Source organism: Acinonyx jubatus, chromosome C1 (genome assembly GCF_027475565.1).
Source record: "Acinonyx jubatus isolate Ajub_Pintada_27869175 chromosome C1, VMU_Ajub_asm_v1.0, whole genome shotgun sequence".
Classification (NCBI taxonomy): Eukaryota; Metazoa; Chordata; class Mammalia; order Carnivora; family Felidae; genus Acinonyx; species Acinonyx jubatus.
This window is the reverse complement of record NC_069381.1, coordinates 10,203,508-10,231,506: the sequence shown is the minus strand read 5'-3', so window position 1 is coordinate 10,231,506 and position 27,999 is coordinate 10,203,508. Positions and strand designations below refer to the sequence as shown.

The 27,999-nt window shown below is 46.9% G+C and overlaps 1 protein-coding gene across 5 annotated transcripts in view; it reads right to left on the bottom strand.

The window, feature by feature from the left end:
- The window catches only part of KAZN (kazrin, periplakin interacting protein), a 1,065,865-nt gene that overhangs the window by 595,876 nt on the left and 441,990 nt on the right, over positions 1-27,999 (bottom strand). The window lies entirely within an intron of this gene.

Here is a 27,999-nt window from a genome sequence, read left to right as displayed (position 1 = left end):
TGAGCCAACTCAGGGCTCCATCTCAGGAACCGTGAGATCGTGACCTGAGCCAAAATCGAGAGTCTGATGCTCAACCGACGGAGCCACCCAGGCCCCCCTAAGCAATGAATATTCTCAGAGCGCAGGCAAGGAGATTGGAGCCAGCTTCAGTGACTTGAGAGGAAGTGGAATTGGCTCCAGGCCCGGCAGGCCCTGCCTGATCGAGGCTCTGTCCACCTCAGTGTGGAATCTGGCTCACCACATCCCACCTCCCCACGTGTCTTAGAGCCTCACTCCTTCTCCCCGCGGGGCCCTCAACACCTGCTGTTTCCATTCATTCTAGTTTCCCCTCTTCATGGCGCACTCTCCCCTGGCTTCTGTGTAGCTGGGCCCTTCTCCTCCTTCCGACAGGCCTTCCTTGTCCTCATTCTGCCGATTCAGCCCACCCACCGTGTTCTCCGTCTCACGGCACCCCGACCTTCTAGGCCCACTACACGCTCTTTTCGTTTGCCTGTTCACTGTCTGTCTTCTGAAGCCAATGTCAGCTCCCTGAGGGCAGGGATTCTTGCCTGCCCGGTCACTGCTGTGTCCCCAGCACCTAACACCGTGCCTGGCAAAAAGGAGGCTCTCTGAATATTTGCTGAATGAGGGATGAGTGTGGTTGGACAGGTGGCTGATGGCATCCCAGGGAGAAGAGACAAACATAAGCATGTTCAAAGAGAGCCACAGCAGAGAGTGGGCCAGACCTCGCTGGCTTAGGTCTTTGAACAAGCATTTATTAAGCACCTTCTGTGTGCCAGAATTCTTCAAGGTGCTGGAGACCCAGAAGTGGACTAGGGAGATAAAGATCTCCATCCTGGGGGAACAGGGGGAACGGATCTAAAACAATAGAGCCAGTAAATAAATTATGCAACCTGCCGAGAGGTGAGAAGTACCGTGGATGTGAAAAAGCAGAGTAAGGCAAGGGAGATTGGGAGTAGATGTGGGTGAGGGCAGAATGTGGGTACTAACAGTGCAGATATCCAGGAAGGACCCTCCAGGCAGAAGGGACAGGGAAGACAGCAGCACTGAGCCTGGAGCTTTTGAGGAACACACAGTAAGAGGTCAAAGTAGCTGGAATGGGGTGGGTGGGGGGGGCCGGCAATAAGAGAACAGGTCAAAGGCTTTGGGTCTTGTAAGTCTTCACTACCCAGCATCGCAGCCACAGGGAACATGTGACTATTTAAATTTAAGTGAATTAAAAGGAAACATGAGGGCACCGTGGCTCAGGCAGTTAAGCGTCTGCCTTTGCTCAGGTCATGATCTCACAGTCCGTGAGTTCGAGCCCCGCGTCAGGCTCTGTGCGGACAGCTCAGAGCCTGGAGCCTGCTTCCGATTCTGGGTCTCCCCCTCTCTCTCTCTGCCCCTTCCTCACTTGTGCTCTCTCTCTGTCTCTGTCTCTGTCTCTCTCTCCCCAAAATAAAATAAAACATGCTTTGAAAAAATGAAATAAACTTTATACTATAGCTCCTCAGTCTCACTGGCCACATTTCACATGCTCAAAAGTCACATGTGGCCAGTGGCTGACATACTGGACCTTATAGATGCAGAACATGCCCATCACGGCAGAAAGTTGTGAGCGGCCAGCACGGCTGAAGACTTTAGCTTGTGCTCGGAGTGGGGTGGGCAGCCGTGCAGGGTTCGAGCAGAGGAGTGGTGTTCTGGCTTCTATGCTGAGGACACAGCCTAGGTGGGTAGAGACGGGGAGCTCAGGTAGGAGGCTGTTGAGGCGATGGGGGCAAGTGGTGGCTCGGCTCAGGGCAGCAGCAGAGGATGTGGGAAGAAGTGGTCAGAGACTCAATATTTTGAATGCACAGCCAACAAAACGAACTGACAGATTGCATACGGGGTATGAAAAGAAAAGAGAGGGGTCAAGGCCAACGCCTGCAAGCCAGAAGAACGAGGATGCCATCTTCTGAGAGGGGGAAGCCTGTGGGACAGAGCAGGCTCGGATGGGGAGGGAAGTCAGGAGCTTGGTTTTGGATGTTTGGAGTTTGCGAGGCCTCCAAATCGGGTGTATGGAGTTCAGGAGCACATTCTAGGCCAGATGTATACGTTTGCCAGGACACGGATGGCAACAGAGAGCCAGGACTGGGCGGGTTTACCAAGGGAGTGGCGACGGAGACCCAGGAGGAGAGAGGAGAGGGCTTGCCAGCACTGACGGCTTACATGGGGGACCAGCGGGGACTAGAGGAAGTCTTCATGGTGCGAGGAACCTTCTACCGTCTGTGGAGAGATTGGGAAGGTTTTCAGCAGGCCTGTCACGGACCAGGCGGGACTCCTATCACAATTACCAGTCATCTCACCAGGTTAAGAGAATATCTACGCAGGGAACAGCTGCAGTCCTTTCAGAGGCAAAGCCCTACATGACTGGCTCCCCCAACACTTTCACTTCCCTCCTCTGACCTCCTAATACGCCCTGAATTGTGCTCCAGCCACACACCGGCCAACACGCAGTTCCTCAAACACGGGGCTGCCCTGCCATGGGGTCTCTGCACGGGCTGTTTCCTCCACCTGGGATCCTCCTGGCTTACTTCCTCTCCTCCTCCAGCATCCTTCCCGACCACCCCTCGCTCCCGGGTACCCCTTTCTCTGCTTCATCTTTCTGCGTACGACTTCGCTCCATCCATCTGGTGCACTAGACATCTTTATTTATTTATTGACTCCCGCCCCTTACTAGGAGGCCAGCCCCCCTGAAGGCAGGGATTTTGTCTGGCTCAGTTTTGCCCACCGAGTTCTGCTCTGCATAGGAAACAGAGGCTGGCCCGTGGCGGGCACTCAACGAGTATCTCTGCGGAGTAAATCCACCAAAGAGTGTGCCCGTAGGACCGTAATCAAAAGCGTCCACGAAGGATAAACACAGAGAAGCAGGGTGCGCTGTGTTTCTCCATTTCTTTTTTTCTCAGCCTCAGAAAACCATGGACTTTTCCACTTCTCTGAGAGTTTAACAGAGTGGTGGTGGGGCGGGGAGGGAATGAAAAGAGCAACAAAAAACGGGAGGGAACGTGGGCTAAGAGCTCACTTGTTGATTTCAGGACTACAGTCATGCCACCATCTTTCGGGGGGTGCGAGAGACAATGGGAACTTGTCATCCCACGTCCGGAGGTGACAGCAGTGCCCCCCCCCCCCCCCGTAGGTCTCCTCCTCCTCTCTCCCTCACCTTCCTTTCTGCTGTCACTTCAAATGCTGCCCCCTTTGACTTCTCTTAAATAGCCGGGTAGGACTATACAGGGGGAAGGTACGGAGGTCGCCTTTGAAAGCTGGACCAGCAGCGAGCCTCCTGCATACATCTCTCAGCAGGACAAGCATCCCTGGCTTCTCACGGCCAGCCTTGGGGGTGGGGGCTGCAGGGCACTGAGCTCAAGGCAGGTGCATCACCGGTACAGACCCTGGGAGGCAGGACAGGGGTGGGGGGAGAAGAGAGCGGCTGTTTGGCATTGCCCCCTCCTCTGCTTTCTTTAAAAAAAAAAAAAAAAATTACATCCAGTTGATCACGTTGGAAAAAACTGGACAATTATTTGTACAATGCCTTGTTTCTGACGGCCAGAGGCGAGGTGAGGAAGAGAGAACAAAGATGCGGGTCTCCCGGATTCTCCTCGTCCGGCAGAAAGCATCCTTTGCCATGATTGCTCAAAATTGCTCACTGGCCTTGGCGAGGACTTTCAAGGGAAGCCGAGGCCTTTAAACAGGCACGTTTCACTGGCTTTGTTCTGAAAATTATCCTCATCACTGTAAATATGCTCCGGTCTTATGAGTTAAGGAGCCGTAACAGACTGGCAGCAGGCTCGAGCCCGCGGGCCACGGGCTGCGGGCTGCGCGTGGGGTGCCTTTGAGCGATGGGGGGAGTGATTCTCAGATCATAAGCTGACATGGTTTTATCTAGAAGAGACACATGGCTCTCTGACTCACCGAATTTCCATGCGAGCTCTAACTGGGACGCACCAAGGGAACACGAGTGTTTTCAGAACCTGCTACACGGAGGAGGAGAATGAGACACACTTTTTATCAAATTCCCTGGAGGATAAAAGGTCTTGATTCAGGGTAGTTGGTGAAGAAGGTAAAGTGTCAGGCAGGGAAATGGCACTGAAAAATAATGATGATCAAACCAAATTAGAAACAGCTGGGTATGCCGGCGATGTCTCCGCACGGCGTCTTGGGTGACAAATAGACTCTGGGATCAGACGCACCTGAGTTAAATCCTGCTTCCTCCCCTGACCAGGTGTGCAACCTTAGGCAAGTGAGTTAACATCCTAGGGCTTTGATCGTCCTCCCGGTAAAAGGGGTCTAATAATAGTACCCACCTCTCAGGACTGGTTTAAGATCTGAACGTGTAAGTACTGGGCACAAAGAAAGCCCTCTCCAACTGCTAGCCTCCCCCAGCCCCTCACCACCACCACCATCAACATCACCGTCTGATTTAATCTCGGTTCCACTACTTAGTGCCCAAGTGACTCTAGGTAGGACATCTCAGTATGTGTATTTGTGCGTTAGCTCCCTCATTCGTAAGATGGGGATCACAATAATATTTGGCTCATGTGAAATGAGATAATTTGTGTGGAGCATGTGACTCGGTGGCTGAGGGCCCAATGTCCCATTGTTTTTAGGCCCTGCCACTATCCGCATTCTAAGATGAGGCAGCCGAGGTTAAAGCGCTTGCAGAAAGGCGAAGATTAAAGGGGGGCTCTTAGCTGCAACCTTAGGCCATGTGCTCCACAGCAGCCCCGACGACCAGGATCTGGAGCCCAGCAAGAAGTGTTAGAAGATGGGGAAGCAGGGAAGGGGAGGGGAGGAAGCCAGGAGAAAGTCTACTGAGGAACGGGATGTCACTGTAGGCCAGGGAGACCCTGGGAGACACGTGTCACACCTCTGAGCTGTCCCTCTGCAGTGTCAAGGAAGCTGGGGTGTTTATCTTCCTTCTGGCATTTGCCATGGCCACAGTTCTGGAGACTGGGAGTCCGAGATCAGGGTGCCAGGCAGGGCCGGGTTCAGTGAGGTCTCTCTCTCTGGCTTGCAGATGGCCACCTTCTTGCTGTGTCCTCCTTGTGCGCGTGTGTGAAGAGAAGAGAGAGAGAGATCTCTGGTCTCTTCTTATGAGGGCACTAATCCCATCATGGGGGCCCCACCCTCATGACCTCATCTAACCCTAGTCAAAGACCCCACCTCCAAATATCGTCTGGGGTCTGGGAGTGAGGGGGGTGGGAGGGGTGAGGGCCTCAGCATGTGAATTCTGGGGAGACAAACATTTAGTCTATAACTGCCAAGTCCATATAACAGAAACTACATGGATGAATCTCAAAAAATATTTTGCTGAATGGAAGAGACTGGGCGCTAAAACTGCATCCTCTGTTTTTAAATGAGTTTCTAGGTTAAGGCAAAACTAATCTATGATGATAAAAATCAGAAAGGGGATGGGCCCTGTGGAGGATGGCTATTGACTGGAAAGGAGCCTGAAGGAACTTTCTGGGAAGGTGGAAATGTTCCAGATCGTGACTGGGGGGAAGGGTCCCACAGGTGTATATGTGCTCAAGGCTCACTGAACTGTGCGGTGAGACCTGTGCAGTCTAAGTGAATTCTACCTCCACAAAAATCAGCATTAAAAATAAACAATTAGGGCCAGGGGAGGAGTGTTGTGAAGTTCAGGGAGAACAGAGAATTTGTGTCTGTTGTGTGTGTGTCTATGTGTGTGCATGTATGTGCACATGTGAGCATGTGTAAATGTGTATGTGTGTAAGCATGTGTGTATGCACATGTGAGTATATGTATGTGTGTATACATGTGCGTGCACATGTGTGTGTTGCGCGTGTATATATTTGCATGTGGGTTCACGTGTATGTGAGCATGCATGTGTATGAATAGGTATGCATGTATATGTATATGAGTGTATGTATATATGTGTGTGCACACATATGTGTGTGCACATGTGTGTATATGTGTGAATGTATGTGTGTATACACGTGCACGTGTGTCTATGTAAGTGTATGCATATATGTCTGTGTGTGCATACATGTGTGAATGCATGTATGTGTGTGAATGCATGTATCTATGTGTGTGTGTGCATGTGTGAATGCATATATATGAATGTGTGTGCATGTGTGAACACATGTATATATGTATGCGTGTGCATGCATGTGAATGCATGTATATACATGTGTGTGTGCATGCATGCGTGAATGCATGTATATACGTATGTGTGTGCATGCATGAATGCATATATATGTATGTGTGTGCATGTGTGAACTCATGTATATATGTATGCGTGTGCATGCATGTGTGAACGCATGTATATATGTATGCGTGTGCATGCGTATGTGAACGCGTGCATGTGTGTATGCATGAATGCACGTATATGTGTGTGTGCATGCATGTGTGAATACATGCATGTGTGTGTGCATGCGTGAGTGCACGTACATACGTGTGTGTGCATCTGCGTTACGTATATGTGTGTATACACATCCACCTATACATACACATACATACACACACACACACACACACAGTTACCTAGAAAGAAACCACAGCCAATCACAACGGTGTATCAAAGAGTCACAGGAAGGTGCACCCAAGCCCTCAGCAGGAGCCCTATATGTGTGTGCGCTGGCAGGGGAGGCCGAGGGGGGCGCTGCCAGGACCAGACATGTTTGCGTGTCTGGGTGAACAGCATCCAGCCTGAGAGACTGGTGTGATTAGGGTACCGACGCCCATGGAGTTATATCAGGGAACTCCTAGCTTTTCTCTCCCGTCTTGGTGAAAAAAACCAACAACAACGGCAGTTTCTCAGGGCAGCAGAATCGAACTGTGCCGTACATCTCACAATTTACATAGTTGGTTTCATGTACTTTTGGCAGTCCAATCACATTGCCAACAGTGACGAGCAAAAGCTGTTTGCCTGCGAAGTCACAGGGGTGTGTCTGCTGCTCCCCCACCCTCCCCGCTGCTGTGAGGCTCACGCAAAGTCCAGAGTTGAGGATGTGGGGTGAGAGTTACGGTCTTTGATTTCAGCATGGTTCTGGGTGACCTTCCTCTGCACGCCAGCGTTTGAGTCTCCCGTCGTCTGCCACACCGTCCCTACCTGCCCTCCAAGCAGGGGCGTGCAATGTCCCGAGGCTTGAGTAAAGATGTCGCCTCCATCACTACTGACAATATATACAATACCCAAGCTAAGAAAGCTTGTTAGGCTTGGTTTTGGATAAGTTAACGAGTTTCACCATTTGTAAGACAGACCCCAAAATGCCCATCTCCGATGGCTACTCTCAGGGTTGAATGAGAAGCTATCGCCACGGCCAGTGTGCCAGGTGAGTGCTGTGGGCAGAGAGCTTCTCTCTACCGCACTCTCAAAATCACCACCTGATCCAGATGTGCTGGCCTGTCTTTATACGCTTTCTTCTTTAATGTACTCATTCAATCGTTCACCCATTCGTTCATGTATTCATTCCATCACTCAATGAATATTTATCGAACATTTATAATTACAAACTGTGTAAGACCCCTGATGAAAAGGAGCATAATTTTCTGGTTGTGTAACTGCAGCGCTTGACTAAGGCTGTAGGGTCAGGGGGGCTTCCCTAAGAAGGGGGCATTTGAAGCGAGATCCGAGCACGGGGAGGATAAGCATCCTGTATGTCTGCCCATTCCAGCCTCTGCGGCTTTGCCCAAAAAAGGAGGGCTTTGTCCCCTCTCCTTTCCACCAATTCCAGTCCTTTAAAGACCCAGCTCGATTTCTGTCCTCTCTGGGAGTCCCTTCCCAACAAGGCTGCCTGTGCCCAGCACCTGCTGAGGGGCCCTTTAGGAATTGGAGCCGGTCTCCCACAACCCACAAGTGAACAGAACGTGCTATCCTCTGTCTCAGTTGTGTGTCTCATCTCCCCAGCCTAATTAGAAGCAGAGGGCAGTGGCTGTCCCCTCCACCTGCCTCTCATATACCCTCCATGATGCTGGCCACCAAGAGGATAGAGACTATTTGCTGACTCAACCTCTGTGTGGACAAATGTCACATCACGAATGAATGATGTCAGCACCGGCTGCGCACAGAGGTGGGGTGGTATAATTAAGACCCTGACAGCCCTCTCGTTCACTGGCTAATTTGTTCTTTCAATGAGTCTTCCCTGGCTATAATCCATCAGGTGCTTTTCTAGATGCAGGTGCTATTCTAGATGCAAGGGGATACACCGGGGAATCAAAGATCCTTCCTCTGGATGAACTTCGTATCTGGCAGAGCCCAACACAAAGCAACCAACATATAAATAATTTAATTCTATAATAGGATAGAAGGTGATAAAAGCAAAAGGAAAACAAAAATTGGCCAGGCGATGGAGTTTGAGAGGTCACAGGGCAGAGGTTGTGGTGGCAAAAGGTGTTACAATTTTAAGTAGGGAAGTCATGATAAGTTTCTCCGAGAAGATGACATTTGAGCACATTCTTGAAGTCAGACATGTGCTCACTTGGGAGAAAGTGTTCCAGATAGAGGGAATGGTCCATGCAAAGGCCCTGATGCAGGAAACTGAAACTGCCTGGTCTGTGGGAGGACCAGCCAAACAAATGTGGTTAAAACTGAGTGATCAGGAGATATGGGAGTGGAGGTTGAGGAGGAGATAAGGCAAAGCAGGACCACGGAGGACCTGTGGGCCTCACAACATATTTGGCTTTTACTCCTGGTGAAACAGGTTTGTGTCCTAGCTCTGTTAGTTGTGGGAACCTGGGAGATCAGTTCAACGCTCCAAGCCTAGTGATCTCATTTGGACGAGAGCAGTGATGCTGCTCCTGGTAACATCAACTCCACCACAGGTGGCTGTGGTGGGAATGACCTGAGATAAGGCTCTCAGTCCAATCATCGAAAGCCCGTAACTCCCTAAATGGGACACAACTGTTCGCATTTGTTATTATGGTGGCATTGCCATTTCTATGATCTCTATTAATTTTGGAAAGGGAAAGGCACTACCCTTTAGTGAACACCTTCTGTTATTCACAGTAGGTACCTTCCCTGAAATCCCAACTAAGCCACCTCCCGAGTCCTTGGGAGAAGAGGTCCGACCCCTCTTTTCATTGATGAGCAAACCAAGGTTCCAGAGAAGTGAAGTGACTGAGGGTCCGACAGTCAGTTGATGGTTCAGCAGGACTTTGAAGACTCACCACTTTGTACTCAACTGGAACAAGAGGTTAGGGAGCAGAACATAACTGCAGCATTAGAACGTTTCTGCCAATGACGCCCTCACTGACAAGAATGCCCTTTGTGTGAACAGAGTGCAGAGACCCAGGAGGGCCGTGCGGACACCCATTCCTTGGAGATGCCGATGGGATTTCACATGGCTGTTCTTAGGAGTGTCCATCGTCTCCATTCTGTTCATAACTTAAAATCCAATTTTCTAGAGCTTTGCTGGAAGATTCTTGTTATCGGAGAATAGAAGCCATCATGAATTCTAAGTACCAGTACAGACCTCAATATTTAGATACTTCCTGAAGCTATTCTGGCCACACCATGGAAAGGAAGAGGGATGGCTTGGGCCTGGGTCCAGTATTTCTGCTCTTGTCCAGAAGGAAGAAATATTGGCATGTATGTATAACCAATTTAAAGGCTTTGCAGAATTTAGAAAAAAATATCTGTGTGGAGTTCAATTTGAGCTCAACATAATGAATTGTTGGTACTGAATTCTGGTTTGATCTGATTGGATGTAGCTATTTCTCCCATGTCCTTTCCACACTTGTTTTTTAATGGCAGAACTTACAAGGACATTTTAGAAAGCCTTAAAGTTTCTGATTTGCAAGGACATTTGAATGGGGGGGGGTGACATGCCCCACAGGACGTGTATAAGCACCCAAGCTACCATATGTGCTCCCTCAACTGAATGCATGGGCCTTTCTGAGCTCATTTATTAATCTGAACTCCTGAGCTAGCACCTCAAAGAGTAATGGAATGTTCTGGAATGTTCTGGAATCCATTCTGAAGAGCCTGAGCTGCAGTCCATCGCAGTAGAACACATTAGGAAGAACATCGTCTGAAGTTCATTTACAGGTGATCCACTATGAATCTGTGTAATAATTTATATTAACAAAGACCTAGAAACTTGAACACAACCACGGGATGAAGAAACCTGCAAAATTTTGCCTTGACATGAGCCTGGACTTGTGTGTGGGCAGCAAACACCCAGCAACCACGTTCTCCCTAAATTGGAACAACAGTGCAAATCCACAGTGACCATCAATTCTGTATGGACTACACCTTGGACTTACACTGACAAATATATTGATCACATACACAACACACCCACACATGTATTGAATGCTTTTCTATCTGTTACTCTTCATTCCAGTTGGTCAAATGGCTGATTCTTGAGTAGTCACACACCACTGATGTCCCCCATGGAAAAGGGCGAACCACAGCTGGGTCAGCCTGGTGTCTCAGCCCCCTACTCATTTGCTCATTTGCCAGATTCTGGGCACATAGTTGTGAGGTGGTCAGAAAAAGTCCCTGCCCTCATAGAAGTGGACCATCAAGTGGGGTTGAGGGGAGGAGACAGACAACAAACCCCAAATGGGTAAGTCCTGGGGTGATATATACCATGCAGGAAAATACAGTGGGTGAATGTCGCAGAGTCAAGGTAGAGGGGATAAAGGATAAAGGCTTGCTGTTGTAGACAGTTGTCAGGGTAGACCTTTCTGATACATGACGTTGGAGCAGAGTCCTGAAGATGCTTGGTGTTTGGGGAAGGGCCAGGAGCCCCATGTGGCCAAAACAGAGTGGGCAGGGGTGAGAGGAAGGGAGAGGAGGTCAGGGAGGTCATGAGGCTGTACAGACTTTTAGTCTGAGGGAGCTGAGAAGCCACCCTGTTCAAAACAGTCTCGCACTTAAGCTGAGATTTAAAAGATGGGATGGGTAAGAGGGGTGCAGTATAGGGTGTTAGTCAAGGGCGTGGAATCAGACAGACTTAGGTCTGAATCCCAGCTCTGCCACCGACTAGCTGGGTGGCCTGGGACAGACCATGCAACATCTCTGAGTCTCAGTTTCATCACCTATAAAATGGGGCCCATAATGCCTCCCTCACCAGGGCCATTGCAAGGACCAAAGTAGATAGTGAATGTGGACCATCCGGTTCAAGGTTGGGTCCCCAGGGCTTGAGAGATGTCCCAGTCTTATCGCACTGTTGTTTTTATCCTTTAGAGATTTGACTCTGGTCCCCAGCACCCCAGCTAGGGCTTATGATGTCATGGCAGGGCCTTTCCTGGGACTCTGTGGGGTGAAGATGTAATGGCAACTCTTGAGTTCACCAAGAACCTCCTTCTTGGTAAGCTGGCTCCTAGAGAAGCAAGGGAATACCACGGCTGGAGCTCTCACTCGGGAGATGAAGAAGACTACCCAGTTTTCTGGATGCCCTCAGCTATGACAGGAGCTTCCTGGGGCTTTGGAAGACGTCAGGGCAGGCTCCATTTCCTGTAGCCTGACCCTAAAGATAAGCATTCAAATGCCAGGGGAGAGCACGGGCCTGTCTTGGCCAACCCTTGTCCATCTATCTGGGTTCAGGCTGGCCTTCGGTGAAGTCATGGACACAGGAATGGCCCCTTTTGTCCCGCTTCAGGTCTGAACAGGGCACCTTCAGTGAGTCCCCAAAACCCACCTGGTCAGATATCTTCAAGGGCCAGAGGGAACTCCGTTTTGTTAAAGTGACACGGTTTTTCACGATGTGCTCCTAACAGAACTTTCCAACCTGCTGGAGAATGCCCAAAATCCAAAGCTAATGTAAGAAGGGCTTATATTAAACCAAAGCATATTTGTCGACCCAGAGATCAGGTTGGCAGTGGCTCAGCAAGCAACAGGGACCTGGAAATCTATCTGGTCCTTCTTTCCTCTGGCAAAGCAGCTGAGGAGTCTTTAGTAGGACTCCCTGGAGGTTGGGCCAAAGACGTGAGAAATGAGAGTGGCTTGGAGGTGCTGCGAGAATGGTTTAGATGAGCAAAGGGGTCCTTCGCAATATAAACATCTTGAATATCTCCCTGGTGTTTGCCCTTACAAGGTCTCCTGTGTGTCTGTGACTTTGGGGACCATCATGTGTAGGGCAAGTTGTGCACTGCACAATTCCAGAGGGCACCCTTTAAGTCTGTGTCCATGCGAATGGTCCTCAACAGGACGTGCTGTGGTGGCTGTGAGCAGTGTGGGTGAACTTCGTCTTGCAGGCAAGGGGGCTCGCTTGGTGGGGAGCAGCGTATCTTGGTGAAAAGGGCCTGGACCATGACCCCAGACCTGCGCTTAAATCCCAACCCTCTTATTTGCCGCAGACTCGCAATGAAGGGCCTAACTTCTCTCTGCCACAGTCATCTGATCTGCAAAATGAAGTAATTCACCTTCTGAGCTCCGCCACGGAGGGGAGGAAATGAAACAAGCTATACGGACTTTAATAATCTTGAGGGTCCTCTCTGTGGAGCGTAATCCTGGTGCCATTACACACTCTGTGATGTGCGGACCCTCATTCCCTAGCAAAGACAGTTGAGATTTAGAGAGTTTAGGCAGCTTGCCCAAGGTGGTCACGTTCGTTGGGCCCCTTTCGATTTTCTCAGAAAGCCAACTCAAACTAGCTCCAGCAAAAGGTTGGATTTTGTTGTGTCAGGTCATAGAAGTGTTGCCTGCAGGCACCTCTGTATCTAGGTGCTCAACGTATGTGCCCAGCAGTCCAGCTTGCCCATCTACTCTGGGTTCTTTGGCTGTTGCCATGGTTGCCTTCATTCTCAGGCAGGGGCTCTTCCTGTGCAGACAAGGCTGGCGTGGCCAGTTTCTGGCTTATGTGGCCTTTTAGTGCCTGCCTTCTCCGAGAGAGAGAAAGTCCCTCCTTCGCAACAGTTCCAGCCAAAGTCCCAGGAGACGGCTTTGACTGGCCAGGCCTGGGTCACAGGCTCACTTCTGGAGCCAGGGTGTAGGAATCAGGCCACGGGCAGCACATGGAGAGGAATTAGATTCCAAAGGGATAGGTCCACTGTGGTTCCACAGTGGATCCATGCAGGAAGGGGGTGTGAATCCAGCAGCACCTTCTTGTCAGTGAATGGTGTCTGCTAAATACACCCACCGTGTTACCGTTATCACCGTGACTACAGGCCTTGTGGGTAACTCAGGTCTTCAGAAGCTCGAATTTCTGGATAGCATTTGAAATTTTTCCTAAGAGGTTCTGTACCTACTAGGAGTGGCCTTATTTCTGTGCCAGAGGTGTTTTAACAGGAATGCAAATTAACAGATGTGAACACACAAGAAAAAGTATAAAGTGATGTGATGCCAACTATTTCAAGATACCATCACATCGTGACCCTACGGGGAAAAAAATGAAACTATACGCTATTTCCTTGTGTTTTACAGAGGAGGAAATAGAGAAGAAGTGTTTAAATAATTTGACCAACTGCAACCTGAGGTCTGTGTTCAGGCAAGGACGAAACCCAAGCTTCCTGATCCGCAGCCCAAAACTCATCAATGGACAATGTTTCTCAAATTCTATTCCAAGGAACGCCAGGGTTCCAAAGAAGTGCATTGCTGGGGCAGGTGATAAGCAGGCAGGGCCTTAGAATCTTCCAACCAGTTTCCATGGGACTAGCTCCTTGCCTTTTCTGCTTATAGAAATAATAACTTGTGCAAGTTTTTAAAAAATGTTTGTTTATTTATTCCGCGAGAGAGGGAGAGAGAGAGAAAGAGAGAGAGAGAGAGAGAGAGAGAGAGAGCAGGGAAGGGGCAGAGACAGGGAGAGAGGGAGAATCCCAACCAGGCCAGCAAAGAGCCCAGTGCAGGGCTTGAACCCATGAACCGTGAGATCATGACCTGAGACGAAACCAAGAGTCGGACACTGAACCAACTGAGCCACCCAGGTGCCCCAATAATAATTTGTGCAAGTTTTGTGTGGAAAAAAGGTTTCACTGTTCTTAAGAGTTACCAAACCACTGCTGCAGACCAAGTAAGCCCCGAGACAAAGAAGCCCCGACCTATTTCACAGTCAGAAGTTGAACAGAGTCGGGGAATATAATCAGATGACCTTCCATAGGGGAAACGCTTTTTCTACCAGAATCCTAAGGGGAACGTAAGGGACTAAAAGCTGAGCTTAGGCAATGGTCTAAGAATGTTCACATGGCCCACAGAAGGATGGTCTGTAATCTCTGAGAGACCCACCTCCCTCCTGGACCACACAGTAGAAATTCACCAGCGGTGAGGCTTTCGGCGCATTACATTTCTGGGCATAAGGATGTTACATAGATACTGTATGGCTGAATTTGAATGTAAGGCATCATCTGTTTTTAACCCTTTAGGGGGCAATCTGGACCAACTACAACCATAGAGTGAGATTCTTCAGTTTGGCTTTCTTCCCTTGTTATGTACAGGAGAAAGACAGTAACAGAAACAAAATGCAAATACCTGCTTGGTGTATATCACCAAAAATAAAGCCCTAGAAGGGCAGGATACTGCCAACTGATGCTGGAAGTGTCTTATGCACTGTGTGGCCCTTTGCTCTGGGCCAGGCTAATACTGTAAGTGTTCTGCCTATGCTGTTGAAGGAAACGGAGGTCTCCTCCCCACTGGGCTTGTTATAGTGCTCGTTCCTAGGGCAGTTAGCTGAGTAAACACAGATACACACAGATGTCCTTCGAAGCATACTCGCATCAGATCTCATCAGAACACAGAATCTGGAACTCACCAGCCAGAGCCAAAACACCGGCTACAACTGAAGTTTAAAATGACAAAGGTAAAAGTATGGATTTGCCCAGTTTCTTCTCTGCTCGCTGTGGTCTGGTTGAATGGGTTCCTTCACCGATGAAATTCCTCAGAACTTTTGCTCTGCCAACACACGCGGAGAATATCAAAGACAGACCTTCCAAATCCCAGCCGCTGAGGTTTTAAAAACTCATCTTGCAAAGTGATGACACTGGTTTTAGAGAATTAGCCTGAGATCCCCCAGTACCACACACACATTCATTACTTTATTATATACACCTTCTCATTGGGAGGTCATTTCCCGCATCATAGGAAACCACCTGGAACACAGGTTGTCGCTGAAAAGCTCATTTGTAGCTGTTCATTTAGACACTGGAAATGTCTAAGAGACCCTAAACCCAGTGCTCTACAGGGCAGTTAGGGGGCCCAAGGCCCACGTCAGCATTTTGAAAAGAGATACACACAGGAATTTTCTGGCTCAAAGGGCCTGGGAGACGCTTCTTGGAGAGTTACCATGCCTCCCAGCACAATAAAGGTTGTGTGAAGTTTTGGATAAAGACACCTGTTCAACCATATTCAAGCCAGAAGTTTTCAAACTTCTAGATCGAACCTGCTTATAATCCAAAGACTACCATTTGGGAAATGTGGGTTATGGACCATCTAATATCTCAGGATCACAGTTCTGTCATTGCCCTAATAGGATAACAATAAATATATCGGCTGGGCTTAGCAGGGTGTTTATAGGAAAGAACGTTGCAAGTGCTAACCAGGGATACGGACATGTGTCATCTCTCACGGTGGCTCTCCTCGCCTTCTCCTAGGATGGAGATTTCAAAGCCATGGTTGGAAGATAGATCATCTCAATGAATATTTTAAAACTCATGGGGAGCTCTTCCCCGAATAAGTGCGAGAACAATGATTTATCACTGATAGAAGGTGATTACAACCATTTACATCCTCTTAAGGCACATTGTGTAAGATGGATCCCTACACAGAGAGAATATGCCCTAATCCCTGAAATCCAGGAAAAAGGCGAATTCTTTATGGAGCAGCATGAACAGGGCACAGGCCTCGGGCACTCCTGTCCTGTGACAAGAGAGGTATTTGGAGGGGCAGTGGCTTCACAGGCAGTAGTAAGATGAGAGACGGCAGGGGAGGGGGGAAAGAACACAGACTTCAGACTGAGATCCTGTCTTTCCCATTTTCCCACTTTGTGACTTTGAGAAAGTCATTGGCTTTCTCTGAACCTCAGTTTGCTTCCCTGTGAGATGAGAATCAGAAATTATCTTTACAGGGTCGTGGTGAAGAGTAAATAAGACATATTTGATAGTGTGTGGTTTTCACTGGCAAGGTATGCTCTGCATAGTGACCCAGAGCTACCAAAAGACAAACTTCTTCCTCTTGAAAATGCTCCATAAAACTCACATAAAGGGCCCCTGGGTGGCTCAGTTGGTTGTGTGTCTGACTTCTGCTCAGGTCATGATCTCACAGTTCATGGGTTCGAGCCCCGTGTTGGGCTCTCTGCTGACAGCTTGGAGCCTGGAGCCTGTTTCGGATTCTGTGTCTCCCTCTCTCTCTGCCCCTCCCCTTCTTCCACTCTGCCTCTCTCTGTCTCTCAAAAATAAATAAATGTTAAAAAACAAAGAATGAAGACTACAGGATCAATTGTCCTTCCCCATATGCTTACTGAGCACTCAATATGGACAACTGAACTTCAACAACAAGCCGGGGGCGTGCAGACAAGAATTCCCAGGGGAACAGTTCCTGGGTGGGGAGGGGGTCATCACGAGCCTCCAACTGGCCACGATTTCTGCACATGCAGAAACCTGATCTTTATTTGTATTCACAGAAGAGTCCTGGTGATGTACTCTCCAAACACACAAGACATGGAGAGATGAACCAGAAGCTAATTTCATGACTTCCTGGTGGAAGAAAACCCTGACTTCAGCATTGACAGCCCTTTGGCCTGCTTTACTTAGATCCAACCGCAGACAAGAAGTGGCTTGGAGACTATACAATCAGAAGACAGGAGTCGGATCTCCTAACAAATGCCTCCCTCTCGTCAGGAAAGTCGGATTAATTGTCTAAAAAACAAGGCTTGCTCCCTAGAAAGTCTCATTTTCCTCGCTTGGTGCTGATAAATTCTGACAAATTCCTAATCTCCAATTTCATTTTCCTTTTCTTTGCACCAAGAGCACCAGAAAATTTACAACATGCGTCCGTAGGTACAATTTTCCACAGAATTCTAAGCAGAATTTTTTTTTATTGCTTGCGCGCTGATGGTAACAGTAGCAGCCGCCATCCACTGAGTGCTTACTATGTGCCCCACACACTGTAAAATACTGTAAGTTACGCTATAATCACCATAACAAGCCTGCGCAGCCCTAGACTTTACTGGTGGGGAAACCAAGACTCGGGGAGGTTAAGTAACTTTCCCTGGGATCATGCAGCTGTCAAGTTGTGAAGCTAAAGTCTAAACTCAGGCCTTCCCGACTTCTCATCCACTCTACCTTCAGTAAGATTTTTCCAGGGTCCTATAAGGCTCACCTCTGTTGGAACCACAGGTCATTTGAATGGCTATGGGATAAACCCTAGTTCCATTAGCAACTCTGGATGGAACATCTCCTGTGATGGACATGTCTAGGGATGCCAAATCTTTATATGTAGTTCTCTTGCAGTTTCTGTTACAGATGATGACACTTTCTGATGGCCCCAAAGACTGGAACCATTTTTAGGGTCCGCCTTACACAGCCCGTGCCTCGGGTATCCGCACAGTCTCCTGCTTTTGCGCTAGCCAGGAGGGAATAGCTTGCTTCACTGATGGGCATTTGAAGTGATGTGTTTCACTGACTCCCTGGCACTGTTTAAATGCACTGGATACTGAGAAGCCAAAGCTAGTTTCCCTAGGGACGTCTTCATTCACCTTTATGAGAAGGTGGAGGTCAATGGAAGCATCTTTCTTTCCAAATCAGCAGCGAGAGAAAGGTCAAGAATCGTACTACAGTGCTTTGCTTTTCCGAACAGTCGCATTGACTCAGTAGCCAGATGCAATGGGCTTCAAAAAAAAAAAAAAAAAAAAAAAAAAAAAAAAAAAAATCCCCTGCTTAAAGGCAAGGGGTTATCAGTTTAATAATACATGATGAGAATACCTAAGGGGCTATCATTTGTTTGTGTAAATGACAAATTGAAGCAATCATTTCTTTTTTTTTTATGTTTATTTTTGAGGGAGAGACAGACAGATTGTGAGCGGGAGAGGGGCAGAGAGAGAGAGAGAGGGAGACCCAGAATCGGAAGCAGGCTCCAGGTTCCCAGCTGTCAGCACGGAGCCCCACGTGGGGCTCGAACCCACAAACCTGCAAGATCACAAGCTGAGCCGAAGTTGGACGCTCCACCGACCGAGCCACCCAGGCGCCCCAGCAATCATTTCTTATATTACCGTCTAGGTCAATGCTTTCTAATTCGCTGCTGAAATGTCACTGTGGCACGACTGGACCGTCACTCGATGCCGTGTCAAGAAGTCGCCCTCCAGTAACATTCGGTGATATTTCCTATCAAAGCAGAACCCATCAGTGTGCAGTCCTGCTCGGCAGACACGGCTGGAAGGAAGTGCAAATCGGTGACATCCCAGGGGCATCGGACACGGGACGGCTCATCATCAGGTGGTGCCACACTGCTGAATCGGTCACGGGAATCCCCGCACGAGGCACTGCCGTATGTGCTGGCACAGACCCGGGGCAGCGAATGTCCAAGCAGCCCGTTGTGTCCTCGGCCCCTTGGCTACGCTTTCTCTGGCATGTGTTGTGTCTCCCCCTGGCCTGCCCACAGCCCTTGGAATCTGTCTTCGTTTCATCCCCCCTTCCTCTTGTCGGACAGACTGAGAGGGACGCCAGTGACGTGCCTGGTGGCATGTGGGCCCTCTTTGGAGGTGGGCACGCTTTGGAAGTAAGATTGTCACCATAGTGCGGGTTCTTCCAGCTGCAGATCCGAGGCAAGGACACAAGTGAAAAAGGGTTCACCGGGGAAGCAGGGCTAACACTGATAGGGAGGTGGGGAAGGGATCCGAGGGAGGGCAGACTGCCTACAAGTGTCTCCTAGTGTGGCACCCAGGTGGCTCCATCGGTGAAGCCTTTGACTCTTGATTTCGGCTCAGGTCACGATCTCACGGTTCATGGGTTCCAGCCCCACGTCGGGCTCTGTGCTGACAGTGCAGACAGAGCCTGCTTGGGATTCTCTCTCTCCCTCTCTCTCTGCCCCCACCCTGCCTGCGCTCTCTATCAAAATAAATAAATTAACTGTAAGAAATTATAAAAAAAACAAAAAGTGAGTCCTATTAAACCTGCCACCTCGGATGGTGCCTGAAGATGAATCTTAGGGGAAGCTTCAGGAAATGGTGCAAAGCACAAGTTTCAGAATGATTCCGGCCAACTCCTGAGGCCCGTGGGTTGATGGCCGCATTCCTTATTAGCACAGCTGGTCTACCACTTGGAGGCAGCACAGCTTTGGGACAGTTCTGGTGGGAGAGGGGAGGAGAGAAGGAAGAGCCTTCATCAGCACAGAGATGCAGCCAATAGCAGCTGGAAATCAACCGGAGCACCCAGAAAGGTCCGCAGAACACGGACAGGGCAGCGACTGTCTGTTTCTACCCGCTGTACATGAGAGAGCAAATCTGTCCAAGATCGTCCATTTTGCCTCCAAAACATTTCTTGGTCCTGTCCACTTCTCTGCCTTCTACGGCTGCCCTAGTCCTAGTGAGTCTTATCTCCTTAGTGTCTGGATTAATACAACAGCCTCTGGGCTGATTTTCCTACTTTGACAAGTTTCAAAAAAATGTAGGTGACAATAAAATAGTTCCTGCCTACTGGGAAAAACAAAGAGAATTCATGTCGCGGCCCTATGTATCCACCATGGAGCTTTGCCGCATCTCAACACATCTTGCCTCCCTTCCTTCCTGAATGGCATTAAAGTTTTGTAGATGCAACCGCAGCTCTCTGTGTGTTATTTCTTGATCTCCTTCTCCTCCAATCCTCCCAGGGGAGTCGAGGTTTATCACTGCCACGCTGGCTTCTCTATTTTTGCTACCTAGGTATGTATCCTAGACACGTAGGTATGGCATGTGTATATAAGGTGGCTTCCTTTTTTTTTTTTTTTTAATTACTAAATTGACATCATTCTGAAACTTTTTTTTTTTCTTCTGGGCATTACATTTTTGCAGCTGTATCCCCACTGATGCATGCAGCCCTCATTCAATCATTCTGACTGCTGTGTAGTATTACAGTGTGCAAAGGACACTGCAAATTTTCATCGGTTTTTCTGTTAGGGGGTTACAGGCCGCCCCTCTCCCCAAGCACCACAGAAAGGTTCCCCCCCCCCCCCTGTTACGGATAGTGCCGCATTAAGTATTTTTTGGCTTTACCAGTTTCTTTATAAGCATGCGGGAATCTTTTTTGGGTATGTTCTTAGAATTGGAAATGCTGAATCTTAGAATATATGCATCCACAGTGTTACTAAATATTGCCAAATTCCTCTCTAAATTGAACTAATTTGCTCTCCCACGGACAGCGTAGATGGAGTTCTGTGTCTCTACCTCCTCACCAACTCTTAGTGTTGTCATTACTGATTTTTGCCAGTCTGGTCCAAAACATGTCATGAGCCTTGGACGTTACTCTTCCCTGGCTTTCTGCCCCTCCTGGAGCATCTGGACAGATGGTCCCTGCCAGGGTTGACGGGGGTGGAGTTCCTCTTGCTTCACCAGGCACTGCCCTGATGACTGGTGAGGTTTAACACCCTTCTTCTGTGCTTATAGGCCATTCAGGTCTTTTGTGAATTTTCTATCTATACCCCTTATCTTCAAGTCTATCATATTATCCAGCTTCTTCTTACTAAATCATGTATTTTTTCAATATTCTGGATGCTACCTGTTTGTTTGTTTGATGTGTAAGTACCTATTTCCACTCTGGTTTGTGTTTTTTACTTTGCGGTGACTTCTGTTTTCTAGATATTTTCAAGTGCAACACAGTCAGATTTACCATATTTTCTTAATCATTAGTACATTTTGAAGAAATGTCATAGGATATTTTCCCATATTGTCTCTTAAATGTGTTAAAACTTCACCTTTTAAGTTAAGTTTTCTCTACTTGGGGTTGAGTTTTACGGATTGAGGTAAGGATCTAATTGATTTTTTTTTTTTTTTTTTTTTTTTGCATGCAGATAAATGGCAATCCCAGTTCTACTTTTTTTTTTTTTTTGTCAGTTTGTGCTTTTTCTCACTGATTTATAATGCCACCCCTATTGTGGATTAAGTTCTCATATACGTATGGGATTGGGTCTGAGAGCTCTGTTTCATTCCATGGATAGATCTGTCTGTCTTCGAGTCAATATCATACTGCCTTAATTCCTACAACTTTATAGTGTCTATTTAGGAGGGAAAGTCCCTTCCCATACTGTTCTTTTTAAAAGTTATGTTGCCTCCTTGCTTTTCTACATAAATTTCCGTGGAAAATTCTGTGGAATTTTCTGTGGAAAATTCCGTTAGGTTCATGATTAGAGTTATATTAACTTTATATACTGATTTGGGAAAATTTCCATTTTAAAACATGGATTCTTTCCACTAATGAATATGGCCTATCATTTCCATTTCTCTGGGTCAATAAGTTATTCATTACTCCATAAAGGCTCATTTCTAGGCACCTTTAAGTTTTGATTGCTAGTGTATATGACACCTTTTTAAAACTGTATTTTCTAATTGTTTTGGCTGATGTGTATACTGACTTTTGTATATCTGAGCTCATTCCCAGCAAAACTGCTTAATTCCCAACTTAGTTTTTATTAGTTGGTATGCACAGCCTTTGAGTTTTCTAGGTAGAAAATTAATTGTGTTTTTTTTTTCTTTCTAATTCTTGAATATTTGAGCACTTTTATTTTAGGTGTCTCCTGATAAAAGCAGAGAACATGTAGATTTCGTTTATTCATCAGGGAATCTGTCTCTTAAATGCTGGGATTAGTTTGTTTATATTGTTTGTGATTCTTGATAGAGTTGGATTTATTCACTGATACATTGGGATTTATTTTGCCCCTTATTTGTGCTCGTTGGATGTTGTGTGTGTTCATTTGACTCTTCCCCCTTTTCTTCCATAGTACCTACTGTATTTTCCATTCCCTTTTAATCTAACGTATTGCTGGGGCACCTGGGTGGCTCAGTCGGTTAGGCTCAGGTCACAATCTCACAGTCTGTGAGTTTGAGCCCCGCGTGAGGCTCTGTGCTGACAGCTCAGAGCCCGGAGCCTGCTTCAGATTCTGTGTCTCCCTCTCTCCCTGCCCTTCCCCTCCTCGTGCTCTATTTCTCAAAAATAATAAATGAAACATTAAAAAAAATAAAGAGCTAGGAAGGATACATCCCCATGGCTTATGGGCCTGGAGTCCTTCCGCAACATACAAATTTCAATACTCAGAAAATCCAGGCCCTGGCAAAAGTGGAAGAGTTTGCATAGAATGGTTAATTATAATCAAATCATTAAATTTCTCTCCTTCACAGGTCCCCACGAGGGTGTCATTCTTACCTTGTGCAAGTCCTGGCCCTAGGGACAGCTCCTTGAGAATTAGGTACCTGCCTGCCTTAACTAAAGTCAAGCAAACCCCTCCCCCAGCTCCCTAGGGAGGTGATACACTGAGCTGAGAGGTGTGTAAGTAAGTAAAAGCCACACGCAGAATCCACACATAGTAACAAATAATGGAGTCTTAAAAAAACAAATTAATTTTCTTATTGTGAAAACAATATAATCACTTTCCAGGAGCTCTAAAAATAGAAAAAAGAAACCAATCATAATTTAAGACCTACCATAAGCCGGCGTAATCATTCTAGTGCATATATGTCTGGTTTTTAAAATCATATTTAGTTACAACCCAGAAATTCTTTGCTTAGGAACATATCCTAGAGAAAAATGTAGAGGTGGGTCCCAGCTGCTATGGACCAGCCTGTTCACAGGAGCACTGTTCAAACGGAAACGCAAGCAGAGACCCAAATATCCATTGACAGGATGGACGCTCTTCAGGGCTGTCTGAATACCCACAACCACACGCAATGGCATGGGGTGAATGTTGCTAATACAGTAAAGAGTGAACAAAGCAAGTCTAAAGCTACCATTTTTATGAAGCACAAAAACAAGCAAATCTAAGCAATGTTTGGACGCTCACACATGACTCCTAAAACGACGTAAAACAAACAGAAGAGACTGAGAAACAACATTCAGACAGAATTCTGCTGATTTGTGCGGTAATTACATACCGAGCACTTACTAAGTCCCGGCTCCCCTGATTGTTCTTTGTAGGCAGCAACTTACGCTGCACTCCAACTCTATGAGCTATTTACTACCGTCTAGAGATGAGGAAACCAAGATGCAGAAAGGGTAAGTGTGATGGATAACTTTATGTGTCAACTTGACTGGGCCGTGGGATGCCCAGACGTGTGGTCAAACATTATTCTGTGTGTTCCTGTGGGGGTGTTTTTGGACAAGCCTACTATCTAACTCAGTAGACCAAATAAAGGAGATTGTGCTCCTTAATTAGGGTGGGCCTCATCTAATCAGTTGAAGGCTTGAATAGAACAAAAAGGTTGACCATCCCCCTGAGTAAGAAAGAATTCCTCCTGCCCAACTGCCTTCAGACTGGAGCACTGGCTCTTCCCGAGTCTCCAGCTTGTCAACTCACTCTGTGGATCTTGGGACTTGTCTGTCTCCATAACTGCATGAGTCAATTCCTTATAGCAATCTCTTTCTGTGTATATATACACACGTCTCATCGGTTCTGTTTCTCTGGAGCAGCCTGACTAACAGAGTAACGTGCCCAAATGCCACCCAGCTAGCAGGTGGTCAACAGGCCTACCGGACTTTAGAGCCAGAATGCTTATCCACTCCAACCTGCCGCCTCTTCAACATAACCTAAAACCACTCTCATAGGACCTCTGAGATCAAAAAATAATTTTATGTGTCAAAACTCTATAACCTGAATGGACAGGCCTTCTGAAAACCTATATGATTCTCAGTTTAGATGCTTCATGAATCATACGCTTTCTTCTTTGCTGGGCATATCACCAATTTCTAATGTCACATTTGGACTCCAACAGGCTCTTGTCCAATGCAAAGTATTCTATATTCCTCCCTGGTTTCCTTCAGAGTAAAAGAAAGAATCTGCATTTCAAATCATTGTGTTTGTTGTTATGACAACTCACAGCCTGGATCTGTTCTGAGCAGCAGTATGCAAAGTCCCGAGGTTGAAAGCGTTTCATACGTGTAATTCAGGAGGTCTCAGAAAGAGGCGGTTCCCTTCACACACACTGCCATCCGCCCCATCCCACCACAGACAAAGAGGAAAATGTTTCGTAGCTCCCTTAATGCAAAAATATATGAAACGTAAAGATTGCACAAAAAGCGTATAATAAGAGAGGCTCTCCCAGCAGGGAAGCTGGGCATTGGTGCTTTGTTCCACACCCGACTTTGCAACACTGCGACAAAATGTCAGGCACCAGAGAGCACAGCGGAACGTAATCCTCCAAAGGAATTCACTGAGTGTCCTTCAAGTCAACCCTCCTTAATCTTTTGCATATATAGACATCAATGACAACAGGTTTTCATTTGCGCAAGTGTGTTTATGCCACGGTTTGGGTTTTGTTGCTACCTGTCGCTATTATGGCTTTGGAGAATCATCAGTGGTTTATTCTTTTGTGTTAAGTACCACCTGGTTAAGTAGCCATTGTTCTTCTCCTATTTGTAACATTTGAAACACTTAAACTGTTTCTAGTTTTTCCCTTCTTTCCCAGAGTAAACAGTTCTGCCGAGAACATCTTCACGGATGTCCGGTTAGGCATACTTGGGAGAACTCCTCTGAGACGTAGGACGAAATCGTCGGCACCTAATACGTGCACTTTTTCATTTTCACCCGATGATAACCAAATCGCTCATCAAGGGAGTTATTCCAGCACATCCTTCCAACAGTAGTGCATGGAAGGCCCCATGTTCCCACCCCCTCAGCCGTGTGTGACCCAATCAGAGTGTAAGCTTTCCCCAGCGGGCGGCAGTGAAACGACACCTGTTGTTCCTGTAGTTCCCAGCCTACTAGTGTGGTTAAGTCTCTCCTGCCACGTGTAGCGGTGTGGCCAGTTTTCATTTCTTTTCTTTAAAAAAAATTTTTTAATGTTTTTATCTATTTTTGAGAGAGAGACAGAGTACAAGCGAGGAGGGGCAGAGAGAGAGGGAGACACAGAATCCGAAGCAGGCTCCAGGCTCCGAGCTGCCAGCACAGAGCCCGACGCGGGGCTCGAACCCACGAACCTCGAGATCATGACCCGAGCCAAAGTGGGGTGCTTAACCGACTGAGCCACCCGGGCGCCCCTCATTTCTTTTCTCTTCTCTTTCTTCCGTTTTTGGTTGTTTGTCTTTTTCTGATTAATATGTTGAAAATTCTTTATGTATTCCAGATACTAATTCACTTACATATTGCAAATATCTACTCGCAGTCTGTAGTTTGTCTTTTAGCTTTTTTTCACAAAGGCTGATAACTGAAATGAGCAAAATTTATTAATGTTTCATTCACCTGATGTTTGGAGGGGGGAATGCAGGGCCTTTACTAAGAACTGCTTCCCCCATCTGAGGACTTAAAGATATGTTGTTTCATTTTCTTCTAATAAAGTTTTCTTTTTGCATGCATGTCTGTGATCCCTCTGAATTTTATTTTTGTGTATGGTGTGAGGTAGTGATATGGTTTCATTTCTTTTTCTTATGTGGAAATGTAATTGGCTCAGCACCCCTTTGAAAGATGTTTAGTGGTTCAAGTTTGCCCTATTAGCTTGCAATGCCAACTCTATCATGTATTAAGTTTCTTTAAAAAAAAAGTTTTTTAATGTTTGTTTATTTATTTATGAGAGAGAGAGAGAGAGAGAGAGAGAGAGAGAGAGAGAAGGGGAGGGGCAGAGAGAGAGGGAGACACAGAATCCAAAGCAGGCTCCAGGCTCTGAGCTGTCAGCACAGAACCCGATGCGGGTTTGAACCCATGGACCACAAGGTCATGACCCAAGCCAAAGTCAGACACTTAACCGACTGAGCCACCCGGCTGCCCCTCATGTGTTAAGTTTCTATATATGTTTGTGTCTGCCTCTGAGATCTTCATTCTCCTCCATCGATCCAGTAGTCTATTTCTGTAATAACATCACACTGTCTTCATTATGATAACATTAGTCCTGGTAACGGTTCTTTCTTTCTTGTTCTTTTTCAGATATGTTCTGGCTATTATTCTTAGATGTTTACTCTTTTGTATGAATTTTAGAACGAGTTTCTCTATTTTTATAAAACTGCCCCCTACTCCCCCCCCCCACAAAGCCCATTAGGACTTTGAACTGTTTTGAGTTTATGAATTAATTTGGGGGAGAGTTGATATTTATAAAATTTATCTGTTGAGTCTTCTCATCAAACAATATGATATGTATGTATTTTCATCTACTTGAGTCCTTTATGCCCTTCAATATACAATTTTGTCTATAAAGTTCTTGCTAGGCTTTTGTTATATTATTCATGGTTAGGTCAGGTTATGAGCTTGCTGTGTGAATCAAACAAGGTAGAAGAGGTAAATGCTTAGAACACAGGTAGGAACTCAGTAAGTGTCAGCCATTATTAATATCTGTTGCCATTGTGAACAGGCTAATTTTCCTATTATATCTTCTAAGATATTTTATAGTTTATAGGAACTCTATTGATTTTTTTAAACTGTAGACCTTGTATGCAATAGTCTTTTGGGATTCTCTTTTTACTTCTAAAATTTCATGTGTAGATCTCTTTAGTTTTTGTGCGCAGATAGTCATAACTTCTGAAGATAATGAAAGCATTATGTTTGCTTTCCCAGTTCTTGTGCCTAGTTTGTTTTTTTCTTATTTACTATTACATTGTATCGGCAAAGAATTTAAATACAGTGTTGAATAACACATGGGAAAGCAGGTGTCTTTGCCTGGTTCTGAACTGTCCTGGAAATTGTCCTGAACGTGATCAAAGGAAGTGCTAAAACTCGAAGGCAGGCATCATACTTCAAGTATTTAAGCCCAGTGTCCAGTTGGGAGGAGAAATTAAAGCCTTACTGAGAAAACATAATTCGTTTGGTTCTTGAGGGAATGGAACCCAGGTCCCAGAAAGGGTGGAGAGCCCCGGCACATTTTCCTGCTCCCCGAGAGCCCCGCGATGTCACCTGGTGCCGTCATCCCATCCTGTCCTGTTTTAAGGCTACGGGTGAAGGAGGCGACTTTAATGTCACCCACTGCTCTGCTTGGGAGAGTCAGGAACCCTCTCCTTCAGACCCAGCACAGCCTGGGAACCATCTCAGCCGTTTCCCAGGGGCTGTTTTAACACCCTCGCTCTCTCCTGGTTTGCACCCCACCACCCCACCCCACCCCCACCCCCGGCTCATTGAAACTGTCCGAACATTGCTCGATGAAATGGTACAGAGCAAGTAAAACCACAGAACTGAGCCACGCTGCTCACTGCGGAGATCGATTTTTAACTCCCGCGTCCTATGAGGACAATGGTCTAGTCTGGCATCACGGCCACCTCTACCACCCCCGTATTGCCCTGCCAGAGGCAGGCCAAACTTATCAGCTGTTTCCAGCCCATCTTGGGCTTGGTGGTCTTCTGCATACTTCTTCAGAGCCTGTGGGTACAGCCTCGTGCGCCTGGATGCACCTGCCAACGTGTGTTGGCGACAGAAGCTAGAAATTGCTCTGCACTCTTCAAACCCTCCTTTACTTTCAAAGGATGCAATCATTCACTGCTGGGAGAAGGTTGTAATTTTTACTTGTTAAACTTTACTTGTTTTTAAAAGTAAAAAAAAAAAAAACACCATCAAGTATGATGTTTGCCTTCAAGTTTTAGAACTTCTTTTTATTGTGTTAAGGACAATTTTATCAATTTCCAGTTTGGTAAGAGGTTTCTATTTTTTTTTTTTAATGTTTATTCATTTTTGATAGAGACAGAGACAGAGTGCCAGGGGTGGGGGTGGGGGGGGAAGAGAGAGAAGGAGACACAGAATCGGAACCAGGCTCCAGGCTCTGAGCTGTCAGCACAGAACCTGACGTGGGGCTGGAACTCACGAACCATGAGATCATGACCTGAACGGAAGTCAGACACTTAACCGACTGAGCCACCCAGGCGCCCCCCACCTTTTCTTTTTCATGAAGTGTATTGATCACTTATTCTGGATCTACTGAATAATCATATTATCATTTTACTTTAATTGGTTCAGGTCTTGAGTTACACTGATTTCAAAATTTCATACCACCCTTG